This window comes from Urocampus carinirostris, chromosome 4, assembly GCF_059441175.1.
Source record: "Urocampus carinirostris isolate Australia breed hairy pipefish chromosome 4, RoL_Ucar_1.0, whole genome shotgun sequence".
In the NCBI taxonomy this organism is placed as follows: domain Eukaryota; kingdom Metazoa; phylum Chordata; class Actinopteri; order Syngnathiformes; family Syngnathidae; genus Urocampus; species Urocampus carinirostris.
The window spans coordinates 4474810-4490497 of NC_142352.1; the positions used below are offsets into that span (position 1 = coordinate 4474810).

At 42.1% G+C, this 15688-nt stretch overlaps 1 protein-coding gene and 1 long non-coding RNA gene across 3 annotated transcripts in view; one reads left to right on the top strand and one right to left on the bottom strand.

Moving 5' to 3' along the window:
- Window positions 1–6268, top strand: part of cd276 (CD276 molecule) — a 174214-nt gene extending 167946 nt beyond the window's left edge. For both annotated transcript variants that reach the window (XM_088333500.1, XM_088333501.1), the window contains one exon: window positions 5599–6268. The gene's annotated coding sequence lies outside the window, so the exon portion shown is untranslated. The remainder of the gene's footprint in view (window positions 1–5598) is intronic.
- The window catches only part of LOC148366697 (uncharacterized), an 87537-nt gene that overhangs the window by 22178 nt on the left and 49671 nt on the right, over window positions 1–15688 (bottom strand). The window lies entirely within an intron of this gene.

Consider the following 15688-nt stretch of genomic DNA (forward strand, 5'->3'; position numbering starts at 1 on the left):
TCTCTGATGGCGTATGTTAAACTTTGCAGTCAGCATTTTAATGCTCCAAATCCCTCGCATATTTTCAGAACACTTCATGCCAATGTTGACAAGGATGACAGGGAAACTTGCCCAAACGTGACTCAAGAGCAGACCCGTCATTTTGCACGCCTGGATGTGTTGACGGAAATGAAAAATCGAACACATGAACAATATTCATCTACAAGCGAGGCCGGCTGCTTGCATTTTGTTGTAAAACTAAAAAAGCACGAACATTTGACAAGAAATCTGAATGGACCGGAACTCTGAAAGATTTCCCCTTTAACCTTGCAAACCTTTCTAAATTGTTGCTGAACGTTTCTCTACTCGCATCCAGGTGGGTTTGTCCCAGGGGATGACTCCAGTTGTTTATCAGTTACATCAGGCAACCACAACAACAATCTGCGCGACCACCCCCAAGGGACACTCCCACTGGAGACATAAAATAGGAACTCTGAAGTCGTTTCTCAACGGCAAAAACAAAAGCACGGTCGAGATCACCCTTCATAAGAAATTGGATAGTGATGTAGTTTCCTAAATGACAGTGAAAAAAAATCAATCTACAAGCCCTAGCAAAAAGTATGGAATCACCAGTCTTGGGGAAGCCCTCACTCAGACATTTTATTCTGTAGAAAAAAACTCAGATGGTAAGGTCATTCCAAAGTGCAACGTATTGGCAATCAGAAACACTAAAAGAAATTGAGAAAAATCTTCGCAATGGTCAGTAAATGTTACGTTTATAGAGCACATGGAGGGAAATACCGTAAATTCCGGACTACAGAGCGCACCTGATTATAAGCCGCACCCACCACATTTCGGGAGGAAAACCGATTTTGTACATACGCAAGCCGCACCTGTATATAAGCCGCATGCGCCCACATTGAAAAAACGTAATTCAAACACGAAATTAACCCATACCCGATACAGTCCAAAATACACAGCCGGCAAAATGAACGGAAAATGATAACAGGACTTAAGATTTAATGCAGACCTGCAGAGTCCGGGTGCCCGTTGACAGTAATCCAAGGAAAAAAGTGTATATTTCCAAAGGTAAGGGTGGGAAAAATATATATCCACTATTGTTGGCCGCATCCACAAACACTTCTCACCTTTACTCCACTTCCCGTCAGCCCGCGTTTGCCCCGCCCCTTCTTTCTCATTTGCTCGTACAAAATATATCAGAATAAGTTTCTAAAATAAATACATTACAAAAATATACAGTTGCAAATGCATATCATACATCGTTACACATATTTACAAAGAAAGACGGTACACCGAGAGAGTTTTCAAAGCTTTAATTATAATATAAACTTTTATCCCAAACCGTGCCTGTGAAGGGTAGCAAAACGTTACTAGCAACACGCTCGCAACACAGTTAACAGCTCTGTTAAAAAAACATTCTGTACTTGTAGTAAGCACGGTAAACCGTCCTCATCTTCCTTCTTATAGTTGACGTCATCAAAGTCGTCTTCCTTTTATATGTGAAAGAGACTTCGCCACATAGACGTCATCCCACGCTCCCTTATTCAAAAACACGCTAGCATCACACGCTCGCCAAGTAAAGTTGAGGTGCGGTAGCTCTGTTTCGTTCTATATCGGACTGCTCAATTGCGTTAAGCTTGAAAGTTGCGTCACGTGCCTTTCTTTTTGTAATTTGCATGATGAGGACGTGTCTACGCTAATTTAATTTGTGCACAAGCTAAGAAGTTGCAGTCTAAATCTTACCTTTTGTACTCGAGCGCCGCTGGCGGCCGTTAGAAAAATTACATAGATTGGCCGCATCACTGAATACGCCGCAGGGTTGAAAGTTTGGGAAAAAAGTAGCGGCTTATAGTCCGGAATTTACGGTAAATATGGAATCACTCAATTCTGAGGAAAAAAATGGAATCTGTGTATTTTGAGTAGAAAATAAGGACACACCCAGTAATTACATTGAGTCTGCTCGTTATTCGGCAGTTAAAAACAGTGCAGTTATCACACCTTAGAAGGCTCCTGGACTAAGTAAATTGGCGAGAATAATGCTCCAACAACAGAGATGTCTCTTAAGACCAAAAACAGGATCGTCAAACTTCTTGAAGAAAGTGACTCTCCTCGTATGGTTGCAAAAGATGTGGGCTGTTCACAGTTAGCTGTGTTAGCAAGATTTGGACCAAAGTACAAACAACATGGGAAGGTTGTTCAAGTTAAGCGTACTGGTAGGGAAGGAAAACATGTAGGCGTCAAGTCTTGAAAATAGTAAATGCACAACAAGACAAATGAGGAGGAAGTTGGAGTCAATGTATGTGACAGAACTATGCAAAATCGCCTAAAGGAAATGGAATTTTCATATAGGAAAGCTAAAAGGAAACCAGCGTTGATGGTTAAACACAAACGAACAGGACTGCAATGGGCTAAGGAGAGGCAGTCATGGACTGTGGATGACTGGATGAAGGTTATCTTCAGTGATGAGTCACAACTCTGCATTGGACAAGGTGATGATGCTGGAAACTTTGTTTGATACTGTTCCATTGAGATTTACAAGGAGGACTGCCTACAGAAAACATCAAAATTCCCACAGTCCTTAATGATTTGGGGCTGCATGTCAGGCAAAGGCACTCGCAAAAATGGCTGTGGTCAAATATGCAATAAATGCACAAATTTACATTAACATTTTGGACAGCTTTCCTAAGTGAATGACCTCACGATTGTTTCATAATTGTGATCTGAGTTTTTTTTCTACAGAACAAAATGTCCGAGTGAGGGCTTGCCCAAGACTTGCTCAGGGTGGTAAAAGTAAAAACAATAAAAAATATATATACTCAAGTCATGTTTATTAGTAAAGCCCTTAATAACAAGAAGTTTCAAAGGGCTATACAGACTACAGTCTATTATTGCACCATCCCCTGATCCAAAACAGACATGAGGGCAAGGAAAAACTCTACATACATGAAGTAATCCCCTTCCAGCACATGTGTCAAACTCCCGGCCCGCGGGCCACGTCCGGCCCGCCTTGTAATCATATCCGGCCCGCAAGACCATTTTACATTATTGTTATTAATGGCCCGTCAATACGAACGACGGCGTCTCATCCCTGGAGATCATATTCTGACGTTTTAGTCACTGTACCCATTCCTTCATATATGACGTATACTATACTATATACCAGGGGTCGGGAACCTATGGCTCGCGAGCCATATATGGCACTTTCTATGAGTACCTATGGCTCAGAGACAAATTTAATTGCATGCAAATTTGCTCAATCTCGTTCAAAACTTGAGCCAATGATCCTGTTCAGATACACGCAAAGCCAAACCAAAGCTGAATCACAAAGCAGTACTTTTCAGAATATATAGGACACGTTTTCACTACAATTTACAGTCGAGGTGTCACACAAAAAAATCTCATTTTGGCTGTACAACGCTAAAGAATCCTTTATATAAAAGCTCACTATATAATCTATGTTCAGTGTTTAGATACTTTTTGCTGAATCCACGGAACAAATTGTAAATTTGCCAAAACACCGGAAGAGAACTTAAAGTTATTGGATTGGGTGAGTGGGAGGGATGGGTGGAGCTATGCAAAAAGTGCAAGCACTCCCTCCCATCTCTCCCCCTACTCCGTCTGCGCCAAAGGTAAGCACATCAGGCTCCCTGTTCTCAGAATGTTGTGATGTTTTTACAAAATAATTTGTGTAGCATTTTCATATTTCTACTTTTGACAGGAGATATATCAAGGAGAGGAAAATCTTTTGGGATATTTAAGTTTGTTTTAATATATACATTGACATAGGAGCAAAGGAATTTGAATGTTATTTTAATGTTAAGTTGTTTAAGTTAAGTTCTAAGTTGTATAATTTAACAAGATATTTTTATTTACGGGCAGCACGACGGCGTAATGGTTAGCGCATGTGTGGCACAGTTCATGTCATTGGAACATCCTGCGTGGGTTCAAATCCAACTCCAGACTTCCTGTGCGGAGTTTGTATGTTCTCCCCGTGCTTGCGTGATTTTCCTCCGGGCACTCTGGTTTACTCCCACATTCCAAAAACATGCATTTCAGGTGAATTGGCCGGTCCAAATTGTCCCTAGGTGTGAATGGGCGAGTGAGTTGTCTGTCCCCGTGTGCCCTGCGATTGGCTGGCAACCAGTTCAGGGTGTCCCCTGCCCACTGCCCGATGATTGCTGGGATGGGCTCCAGCACCCCCGCGACCCTACTGAGGATAAGCGGTGCAGCTAATGAGATGAGGAGATGAGATTTTTATTTACAGTAAAATAATAAATACTGTATAAGTGATTTAAGGTTTAAATTGAATATTCTTGTCTGTTTTTATTCATATTTATGTTTATTTATTCTTATTTATGTTCCAAAAACATTCAGTTTAAGTGTGTTCAATAAATGTTTATCCTGGTTGGCCCGCGACCTTAAGTGTTTTGAATTTTGGCCCCTTGTGCAATTGAGTTTGACATCCCTGCCTTACAGGATGACCAGGTTGCGATGGATGTTGCAAAGGTATCAACAAACGCAAAATAAAAGAAAAATGTCAACTAGAAGAGTCTATCTACCTGAATGTTGTTTGTGGTTCAGCTGTGGACTCAATCCCAGGACAATGCGAGAAACCCACTCATTTAACACTTTTCATTAACTATGCCATTTAGAGCCACTCAAAGGTACGTCTTTGCGGATACATTATTTATGTCATTCAGAGGGACAAGGTGCATGCGATGCTTCCTAAATGAAAACATTGTCTACAAGGACACCATGAGTTTCATTTTGTTTCCTAAAAAGGATGCTAAATGTAATAGTGCAGCGAGGGGGACTAAAAATTTCTGCCACATTGGACAGGAGATTGTGTGCTACATTAAGACTTTAGTGGTGCTTGTCTAAACACGTCACCGATCCCTTTTGATTTAGATATACGAGAGCGGCTTAGGTCCACTCGGTGGAGCTGAGACGCCTTTGACTATTTTATATGAGATTTTCGGGAACTAGAGAAATACTTCTACGACCGCTTCTAATTGAGCTAACTGTGCCGTTTACGGCAGGCAGGCTTCATGCCAAGCCTTGAGGGTATTTCTGAGGGCTACAAAATGTCAAACCTCTAAATTCTTTCTGGTACATGTTGGACATACTGGCACATTCATCACATCCACTACACAGCATTACATCCAGACAGAAGAGCAGCTACAGCGACAGACTGTTGTCACTGTCTTGTACCACGGACAGACTGAAGAGATCTTTTCTTCCTCATGCCATGAGGCTCTTTAACTCCACCCGGCAGAGTAAAGGCCCACATTAAACCACACCCCCTACATTGCATATTACCGAATTTTATTGCAATGTGTATTCTGTGTAGCACTATCTAGATACTCTATATAACACGCTACAGTGGGTATTAGCACCTCACATTGGGTATTTGTATATTGTATTCTTTTTGCTTTATTATTGTATTGTTCTGAGTGCAGGGATGCTGCTGGAAATGTGAATTTCCCTGCGGGGATGAATAAAGTATCTATCTATCTATCATTACACATACGGTGTATTTTAAAACATGAACGCCTCCTTGTGACATTTTCCAATACTAATCTGCAAATTTCCTTTCAGGAGCTTGAGCCGGGCTGCACATAGGAAGAGTCTGGCGGGTACGCCAACACCAATCATCAGAATCCACCAACTTGCAAGCCATTTTTGTCTTCATCTTCACCTGAGCGGAACTGAAAGTCTTTCTCATTATCGTTTTCGTGTGAGAAGCTCCCTCAAATAGCCATTAACATGCATTATGTGCCGTTACGTGCTTGTGACCCTCCCGTTGCGGTTTTCTTAATTAAATGGAATAAGACCATTATCAGCAAGTATGAATGCATTACATTAGGTCTATTTCAAAGATTTTTTTTTCTTTTAAACTAGCCAAGGAAGAGCCGGTCTCAGCCATTATTCCCGCTAACTAATTAGCGTCTGTCGCCCGGGTAACCGCTATCTGTCAGCGTCTGCTCGCCGTCCCTTCCTCCGCTCCCTTCCGGAAGTGGAGGCGATTGTAATTGAATGCCGGCTAAGCTCCAGCAAACTGCAAATGGTGCAGGGGGCACAACCCGACAGCCTTACGTAATGCATTGATTTCAATGAACGGCAGACTTTAGCCGCTGCATAATGCTTTATCTCATCAGTGAGATGTTTGCAGGTTCACGTTCCAGGTTTACAAAAGTTGACAAGTCTTTGTGCCAGTAAAATGCAAAAAGTGTGCCTATGTGAAATAAAGACACAAAGTGGAAAAAGCTTGGCTTGGTTGTGTTTATGCGTACTAAAAGATTAAGAGCGTGATATTTTTACTCAATTCTGCAGGTCGATGGAGTGCATCACTTTGAACACAGCAACGCGTTCACTGAAAGTTCCAAAAGTTAAAATGTGGGCTGAAAAGTTCTTGGACTACAAAGAAAAAGATTGGCTTGGGAAGAAGAAATGAAATGAAATGATCTGCATATAGCGCTTTTCAAGTGTGCTTCACATTTCCCAATAGCGGCCGTGCAGCCATGTAAGGCGCTAAACTGCTTATTGGGGGCATTAGGGGTTCAGTGTCTTACCCAAGGACACTTCGACATGTAACACGGAGGAGCCAGGATTCGAACCTGCGATCTCATGATCCCCAGACGAGTGCTCTACCTCCTGAGTTACAGCCGCCCCCGAGTTTCTAGATCATTTTTAATGGAGCAAAAATAATCAGCAATGCCTGGGAAAAAGGGTAATTGTGCTGACATGATTACTACATTAAGGTTTAACGTTCCAGTCTTGTCAATCGAAAATGTGGCTAGTTGAGTGCAAGAAGGGTAAGAAAAGCACTGATGACGAGGACAGGACACACCTACAGATGCATATCAAATGCCTTCACCCAATAGTGATGGAAAAACAGCCTTACTGCTGATAAAATGCTGTATTTTCACAAAGATATTCGAATTGCAAAAATGCTTAGTGGATACCCATTCAGGCAAAGGCTGAAAGAAATGAAGTACAGCAGGTAGGTCATCTTGCAGTCAAAGCATTGATCTCCTATTAAGATTTTTATCCATCCATCCATTATCTGCACGGCTTATTCTCAGTAGGGTCGCGGGGGTGCTGGAGCCCATCCCAGCCATCCTCGGGCAATGGGCAGGGGACACCCTGAACGGGTTGAGGGAGACAGACAATTTGCTCGCTCATTCACACCTAGGGACTATTTGGACCGGCCAATTAACCTAAAATGCATGTTTTCGGAATGTGGGAGGAAACCGGAGAGCCCGGAGGAAACCCACGCAAGCACGGGCAGAACATGCAAACTCCACACAGGATGTTCGATCTCATGACCTCAGAACTGTGGCCGGAGGAAACCCACGCAAGCACGGGGAGAACATGCAAACTCCACACAGGATGTTCGATCTCATGACCTCAGAACTGTGCCGCAAATGTGCTAACCACTGCGCCGCCGTAATGCCCAAAGATTTGTATATCTTTCAATATTTTTTTACATTCCCTAAGAGTTGAGGAACACAGCATGGTTTAAATAGTTTAGACAAACTTTCAACATCCATCAATCCATTATCTGCACCGCTTATCCTCAGTAGGGTCGCGGGGTGCTGGAGCCCATCCCAGCCATCTCCGGGCAGTGGGCAGGGGACACCCTGAACTCGTTGCCAGCCAGTCGCAGGGCACACAGAGACAGACAACTCACTTGCTCATTTACACCTCGGGACAATTTTGACTGGTCAATGAACCTGACATGCATGTTTTTGGGAATGTAGGAGAAAACCCACACAGGCACAGGGAGAACATGCAAACTCCACACGGGGAGGCTGCGGTAGCTGGACTTGAACCCTAAACCTACGCCCCGTGGGGCTGCGTGCTAACCAGCCAGCGGCTGTGCCGCCAACTTTCAACATATGAAAGCAAAAAAATCAGACTCTTTAAAACTGCACCGTGTAGCGTGCATCCATAAAGCGAAGCCAACACATCACAAACTAAAATATGTTCACAGTTCAACAATTTTCATTTCATGTCCATGCAGATCTCTGCTGACTTGGCAAATTTTGCACACTTCTATTTTTGTTGTAATCCTGCTGTTTGCACACTCTCAGTCACCCTAAATACGTTGCCATATGAATAATGGATTTTCTCTGATTTGTTTGTTTGTCGACGTAGGCAAAATAGCTATCTCATCTAACTCGCGGGGAAAACCATGGCTCCATCAATAAATAGCCCTTTAAAACACACACACTGGTACACATTTTCAGTCTGGTCCCAGAGCTAAATCATGCGAGGCTGTGTGTACAGCAGACCTTGACCTTGCTGGGTGTCCTCATGGCCTGCACGCACGTTGGAAATTAAATTACAGATTAGTGGCCCAAAGGTGGCTAGAGTTGCTCTACTTGCCTCCGGCTTTTATTTAGGGACTGGTGGTGAGGGATTAGAGGAACGAGTTAAAGTTTTAAAGATGTTTTTCGCACTTTTTAGGAGCTCTCCGGTGGCAAAAATGGCCCCAACCCGACACCTGGGAAATGTTTTTAGGAAGTATAGGTAAGACTGTTTGGAGGTTGTTTGATAAACAGGTTAATAAGAAGGTGGGAATGTTAAGATTCACTGGTCACGTCACGTCATGTTTATTTGTGACGCCCTTAATCACAAAGAGTCACAAAGGGCTGTACAGATCAAAGACGATTGCAAACTACAGACTATTATGACACCATCCCCTCATCTAAAACCTACATGAGGGCAAATAATACACATATTATCAACATAAAATATAGGTTATTTATATGCTATTGAGTAGAAGTGTATTTTAAGCCTAGATTTAAACAGTTGCAGTTCGAATCTCAAGGGGAAGAGAATTCCACAGGACTGGGGCCTGAATGGAGAACCCTCTCGGACCTGCAATCTCTTCTTGGCTCTTGGGATCACGAGTAGACCAGTGTTTTCAGAGCGAAGGCTCTGGACCGGAACATAGGGCGAAATCAAATCTGAAAGATATGAGGGAGCAGGTCCTTGCATGATTTTGTATGGAGAAATGGAGAAAAACGAGTCCAGTTCAACCTCTTCAGTCGACTATAATTTATTCTCGGGAAAATATTTCAGGCCAACAAGATGGAAATTGGAATATCAGATCATGAAAAAAAATCCCGTCTTTACTTTTCACACAGAACTAAACAAGGCTCCCCAAAAATTCAGATTCAACACCAACCACCCTAAGGCTTATCCTTAGGGTGGTTGGTATCCCAGACAGAATAGTCAAGTCAAGTCATGTTTATTTGTGACGCCCTTAATCACAAAGAGTCTCAAAGGGCTGCACAGACCACAGATTATTGCAAACCACAGACTATTATGACACCATCCCCTGATCTAAAACCTACATGAGGTCAAGGGAAAAACTCAAAAACTTCAACATGAGGAAAACGAAGGAACCTTGAGTAGGGACCGCACATGAGGTGATCCCCCTTGCACGATGACCAGGCTGCAATTAATGTTGCAATAACAAATAATACACAGATATTGTCAACATAAAATATAGGTTATTCATATTAATTAGAAGTGTGTTTTAAGCCTATATTTAAACAGTTCTACTGAGAATGCAGATCGAATCTCAGTGGGAAGAGCATTCCACAGGACTGGTGCCCGAATGGAGAACGCTCTCGAACCTGCGGATCTCTTCTTGGCTCTTGGGATCTAAGTAGACCAGCATTTTCAGAGCGAATCTGACAGATATGAGGGAGCAAGTCCATGCATGATTTTGTCTACTACCAACAGAACCTTAAAATCGCATCTTAAACAGGGAGCCAATGCAGGTTAGCTAAAATCGGGGTATTGTGATCAAACTTTCTTGTCTTAGTTAAAAGCCTTGCTGCAGCATTTTGTACAAGCTGAAGGATCATGATTTTGGACTTCGGGAGACCGGAGAGTGGTGCATTACAGTCATCGAGACGGGAGGTAACAAACGCATGAATTATAATCTCCGCATCCAACTGAGACGGCATAGGGCGAATTTCAGCAATGTTGCGAAGATGGAACAAAGCTGTTCTAGTAATATTATTAACATGTGTTTGAAAGGACAGCTTGGGGTCAAATATGAAACCTAAATTTTTGACTGAGTCACTTTGGGTGATATGACATTTGTCAATGTTCAGAGCTGTTCCTGAGAACTAGTCACGGCATTTAGAAGGACCAAAAACTAGCATTTCGGTCTTTTAAGAGTTAAGGCGCAAGAAGTTGAGAAACATCCATTCTTTTAGCTTAGTGAAGCAGGCCTCCAAATTTCCACAGTTTAGTGTGGCAGATTCCTTCATCGGAAGATATAGTTGAGTGTCATCTGCGTAGCAATGGTAACTGATATTATACTTGTGAATAATATCACCTAAATGCTGAAAAGAAGGGGGCCAAGTACGGAACCCTGCGGAACACCACAGGTAACACTAAAGGGCTCAGATGTCATTTCATCATATTTAACACAGTGCGTCCTATCTGAGAGGTGGGATCTGAACCATAATAGGACAATTGCTGAGAGATCAATCATGTTTTTAGTACATGTCTTCTTTGATTTATCAACAGTCCTTTTTAGCATTGACTCGCTCAAGCCAGCAATATTACTTCTAGTTCTAGTAATATTCTAAATATAAATTTTTTACTGAGTCACTCTGGGTGATATTATATTTGTCAATGTTCACAGACGTTTTTGAGAACACGTCACAGCAATTAGATAAGACCAATAACTAGCATTTTGGTCTCTTCAGAGTTAAGGCGCAAGAAGTTGAGTGACATCCATTTGTCTCAGTGAGGCATCTTTTTAACGCACTTTTTGAACCAAAATTAATTCTCAGGCTAAAGCTAACAGAGATTAAATGTTCATGTTTGGATATCCTCAGTGGGAGCTCACTTTGTTTGGGTTGGAGTTCACAAACATTGTGTGTGTCAACTACATTGTCATCGCAAACAATTATTTTTAGGGGGACTAAAACTGACAAACTGAGCAAACTCAGCAGGCAAATAGGGGCAAGTAGAGCAAAACATGAAATCAGGAAGGGTCAATGGAAATTCCATAAAGGACGAAGTATACAGCACTTTTTCCATTGGAGGAAATGCCGGCAGCGGGAATTGTAATTTTTGGGGTCAATTTTGTTTGGAATGATTGTCATGCTGAAAGACCCAGCTTCATCTCATTTTCAATGCCCTTGCTAATGGAAGGAGATTTGTACTCAAAATCTCTCGACGAATGGCCCAATTCATCCTTTCCTTTACACAGATCAGTTGTCCTGGTGCCTTTGCACACAAACAGCCTCAAAGCATTTCCAACCCCAAAACTACCGTATTTTGCGCCCTATAGGGCGCACCGGGTTATAGGGCACACCCCGAAAAAATAGCTTTTGGTCCTATATCTTCCATAGATAAGGCGCACCGGATTATAAGGCGCTACAATGGGAACGTCGACAAAACAGTCAGATAGTTCAGTCCAACTTATTACCCCCTTAACATTCCCAAAGCTTGCAAAGAAGCAAATACGTGTCGTAGACATGTGCGGATGCGGTGTCCGTACGATGTTCCATCATTCTGAAGGTTAAAGTCTTGGGATTCAAGAAATGCCAACCATTCCTTACTTTCTATTTTCTTTTTCGCTCGCAACTTTACTGTGCATATGACAATAAACATTTGGAATTGAGTTTAATTTAAAAATAGACTCCATTCCATCCATTATCTGCACCGCTTATCACAGAAACATCAAGTTCAGTCTGAAACAAGATACTGGGAAAATATATAGCCGGAGTAGCTCACCGAAGTCGTTGTGTTCAATAATAATGTGCAACCATGGTCCTCTTATATCCGTGAGTGTAGTAAATCCAGGAGAGTAAAATATTTACAAATACAGAATGTTTTGTTTATGCTGTAGACAACCAAACTTGCTATTCACATTCATCTTTTTCGGCCAATTGCAGGCTTTGTTTTGCCCCTTTAGCCTATACAAGCCTGTAAATGATAAAAAGGATCCGCCCCCTTTACCTCTGAATAACTTTATAATAATAATAATAATAATTTCCTTGTATTGTCATTCTGTGTAACAATGTACACAGAACAAAATGTCGATTGCACCTGACCCGTTGTAGCGACCCGATGCAGCCGCAGCCAACAGAGGGCGCCGCCGACCACTTTTTAAGTCTTAGGAATGACTCGGCCGGGGCGCGAACCACCGACCTCCCAGTCTCAAAGCGGGCGCCTTACCATCTAGGCTACTGATAGTGATCGATTCAACTGATGATTGTCACATCTTTTTAGGCCAATTGCAGGCTTTGTTTTGCCCCTTAGCCTATACAAGCCTGTAAATGATAAAAAGGATCCGCCCCCTTTACCTCCGAATAACTTTAGCCAATAGTGATCGATTCAAATGTTGATTGACACATTGGTTAGCCAATGAAACGCCGGTATATAAATCCCAGCATACGCTGCGGACTACTCGCGTTCGGGGGAAAATCTAGTCGGCGGCTGCTTGGATTAGTTGCAAGACTTTGCGAATTAATATTGATCCATAAATAAAGCACACTGTATGAAAAAAAAGGCTTTTAGTTGCGCCTTATAGTGCGGAAAATACGGTATACAAAGGGTGTGGTGTTCTTTGGATGCAATTCAGTACTCTTTCTCCTCCAACGACCAAAAAGTTCTATTTTGGTTCCATCTGACCATAACACATTCCGGCAGTTCTCCTCGGGATCATCCACGTGCTCTCTGGCAAACCACAGATGGGCCCAGTCCCAGCTTTCTGGAAATCATTCACTAGGTCCCCCCCACATGGTTCTGGGATTTTTGCTGACCGTTCTTGTTCTCATTAGGACACCATTTGGTGAGATCCTGAATGGGGCCCCAGACTGAGGGAGAATTCCATTAGTCTTTTAGGTCCATTTTCTAATACCGTAAATTCCGGACTATAAGCTGCTACTTTTTTCACAAACTTTCAACCCTGCGGCTTATTCAGTGATGCGGCCAATTTATGTAATTTCTAAAGGCTGCTAGCGGCGCTCGAGTGTTGCTACCATTAACTGCCCTGTCAAGCGCTCTAGTACAAAAGGTAAGATAAAGACCGGTGGAATATATGCGCCGAGGAAGACTGCAACTTCTTGGCTTGTGCATAAATTACATTAGCGTAAACATACCCTCATCATGCAAAATGCAAAAAGAAAGGCACATGACGCAGCTTTCAAGCTAAAAGCAATCGAGCAGTCCGGACGGTTTACAGTGGTTTTTACAAGTACGATATGTATTTTTTACCAGACCCGTTTACTGTGTTGTGAGCGTGTTGCTAGTGTGTTTTGGAATAAGGGAGCGTGGGACGACGTCTATATGACAAAGTTTCTTTCCTACACTGAGGATGACGACTTTGATGGCTTCAGTTCTAAGGAGGAGGATGAGGACAGTTAACCGTGATTTTTACAAGTACGGTATGTTTTTTTTTTTTACCAGACACGTTTACTGTGTTGCGAGCGTGTTGCTAGCGTGTTGCTACCATTAACTGCCGTGTCACAGGCACCGTTTGGGATGAAAGTTATATTATTATTATTAAAGCTTTGAAAACTCTCTCGGTGTACCGTCTTTCTTTGTAAATATGTGTAACCCATGTATAATATGTATTTGCAACTGTATATTTTTGTAATGCATTTATTTTAGACACTTATTCTGATTTTTTTTGCACGGGCGAATGAAAAAGAAGGGGTGGAACAAACGCGGGGTGACGGGAAGTGGGGTAAACGTGAGGAACAGACAGACCTGTTTGTGGACGCGGCGGACAATAATGGATATATATTTTTCCCACCCTTACATTTGGAAATATACACTTTTTTCCTTGGATTACTTTCAACAGGACCCGGACTCTGCAGGTCTGCATCAAACCTTAAGCACAGGTATCATTTTCCGTTCATTTTGCCGGCTGTGATTTTTGGACTGTGTACTTTAATGAAGGACATTTAGCTTCAATCACGGGACTTAAAGTCGGGTTTGGGTTCGCATGCGGCTTATATACAGGTGCGGCTTGTTTAAGTACAAAATCGGTTTTCCTCTTAAAATGTGGTGGGTGCGGCTTATAATAAGGTGCGCTCTATAGTCCGGAATTTTACGGTAATTGTCCCCACAGTTGATTTCTTTACACTAAGTATGCATATTCTATCCTCTCACCCTGGTGCAGGTCTACAATATTGTCTTTGTACAGCTTTCTGGTCTCGGCCATAGTGGATAGTGGAGTCCGGAGTGACTGACTGAAGGTGTGGATAGGTGTCTTTGATACAGTAAATGAGTTTTTAATCAAACACTGTAATTTTCTGGTTTTCTTTTTGCAGAATTTGTCTCTCATGGTTTACCCAATTACAGACCTCTCTAATATTGTCAAGTAGGAGAACTTGCACAATGACTGGTTCACTAAATACATATTTGCCCCACTGTCCTGAACCAAACCCTCGAACAAAAAAAAATATGAGGAATATATGATTGATGTTTCATCAAATGGGCAAAGACTATTCCTTGTGTGCTTTCTTCAATAATTCAATATGACACACACTTCACTCTTCTGTATTTGCTAAAGAATAATTGATACCCTTAGTAGCAGTTTTCCCCGTTCACTCTCAAACAGGCAAACAAGACACCTGAGGTCATCAAGCGGTTCCAAGTACCTTGGACTCAGAGCGTGTGCAGGCTTCCGATGCGACGTGTTAATGGCCGACAGGAAGCCATCGCAATTAAATGAGGGAATAAAGAGAAACAGCTCTGGGGACACGGGAGAATACCAATACGCAAATAGTTTATTCATGGCAACGGTGGAGTCTCCATCACAGGCCATTAAAGTGCATGTAAATAAGTTTGGCTATGGCCACTTACATCGCGTGCTAAAAAAAATGAAAGAACTAGAAAAAAAAAAAAGGAAAACAAAACAAACAAAAAAAAATCGCTCGCCGGAAGCTACCTTTGCATCATTTTTACGATCTGCCCAGTTTTGTTCGCCACTTCAAGAGCGGCATTTTACGTTTTCTTTTTTTTTTTTTCACGTCCCCAGAGGAGTCCTGATGGCATAGTTAGTATGCAGAAGGTGGCGCCGCGCATAAAGCAACCAATGCAAATGTGGCGGTGTGATACTTTTTCGAGTGAACTTGCTAATAAGCATGCTGTTTTATGACGCTCTGAAAGAAGCGTTAAGGCTGTGAATTTACTTTGGAATGCAGAGTCAGTTTCTTGACTGGGAAAACCAAAGAAGCTCCCAGTTAAGTGCAGCATTTCAAATATTTTTTAAAATACCTCCTAAGCATCAATACCATACATGTCTTTGGAGATAAAAAGCAGCATTAATTGACCCTAAATCTGTTAATCATAAGAATGTTTAGGTTCTGAGGCATTTACCACCTTACAAACAGGAAGGACTTTGATTTCAATTACTGGGATATATTAAGTCAAGTCCATTTGTGATGCCCTTAATCACAAGGAGTTTCAAAAGGCTGCACAGACCACAGATTATTGCAAACCACAGACTATTATTACACCATCCCCTGATCTGAAATCAACATGAGGGCAAGGAAAAACTCAAAAACCTCAACATGAGGAAAATAAAGAAACCTTGGGAAGGGACCGCACATGAGGTAAACCCCCCTTCCAGGATGACCAGGCTGCAATGGATGGAACATTAAAATAAAAACAGAACAAAAACAATAACTTAACA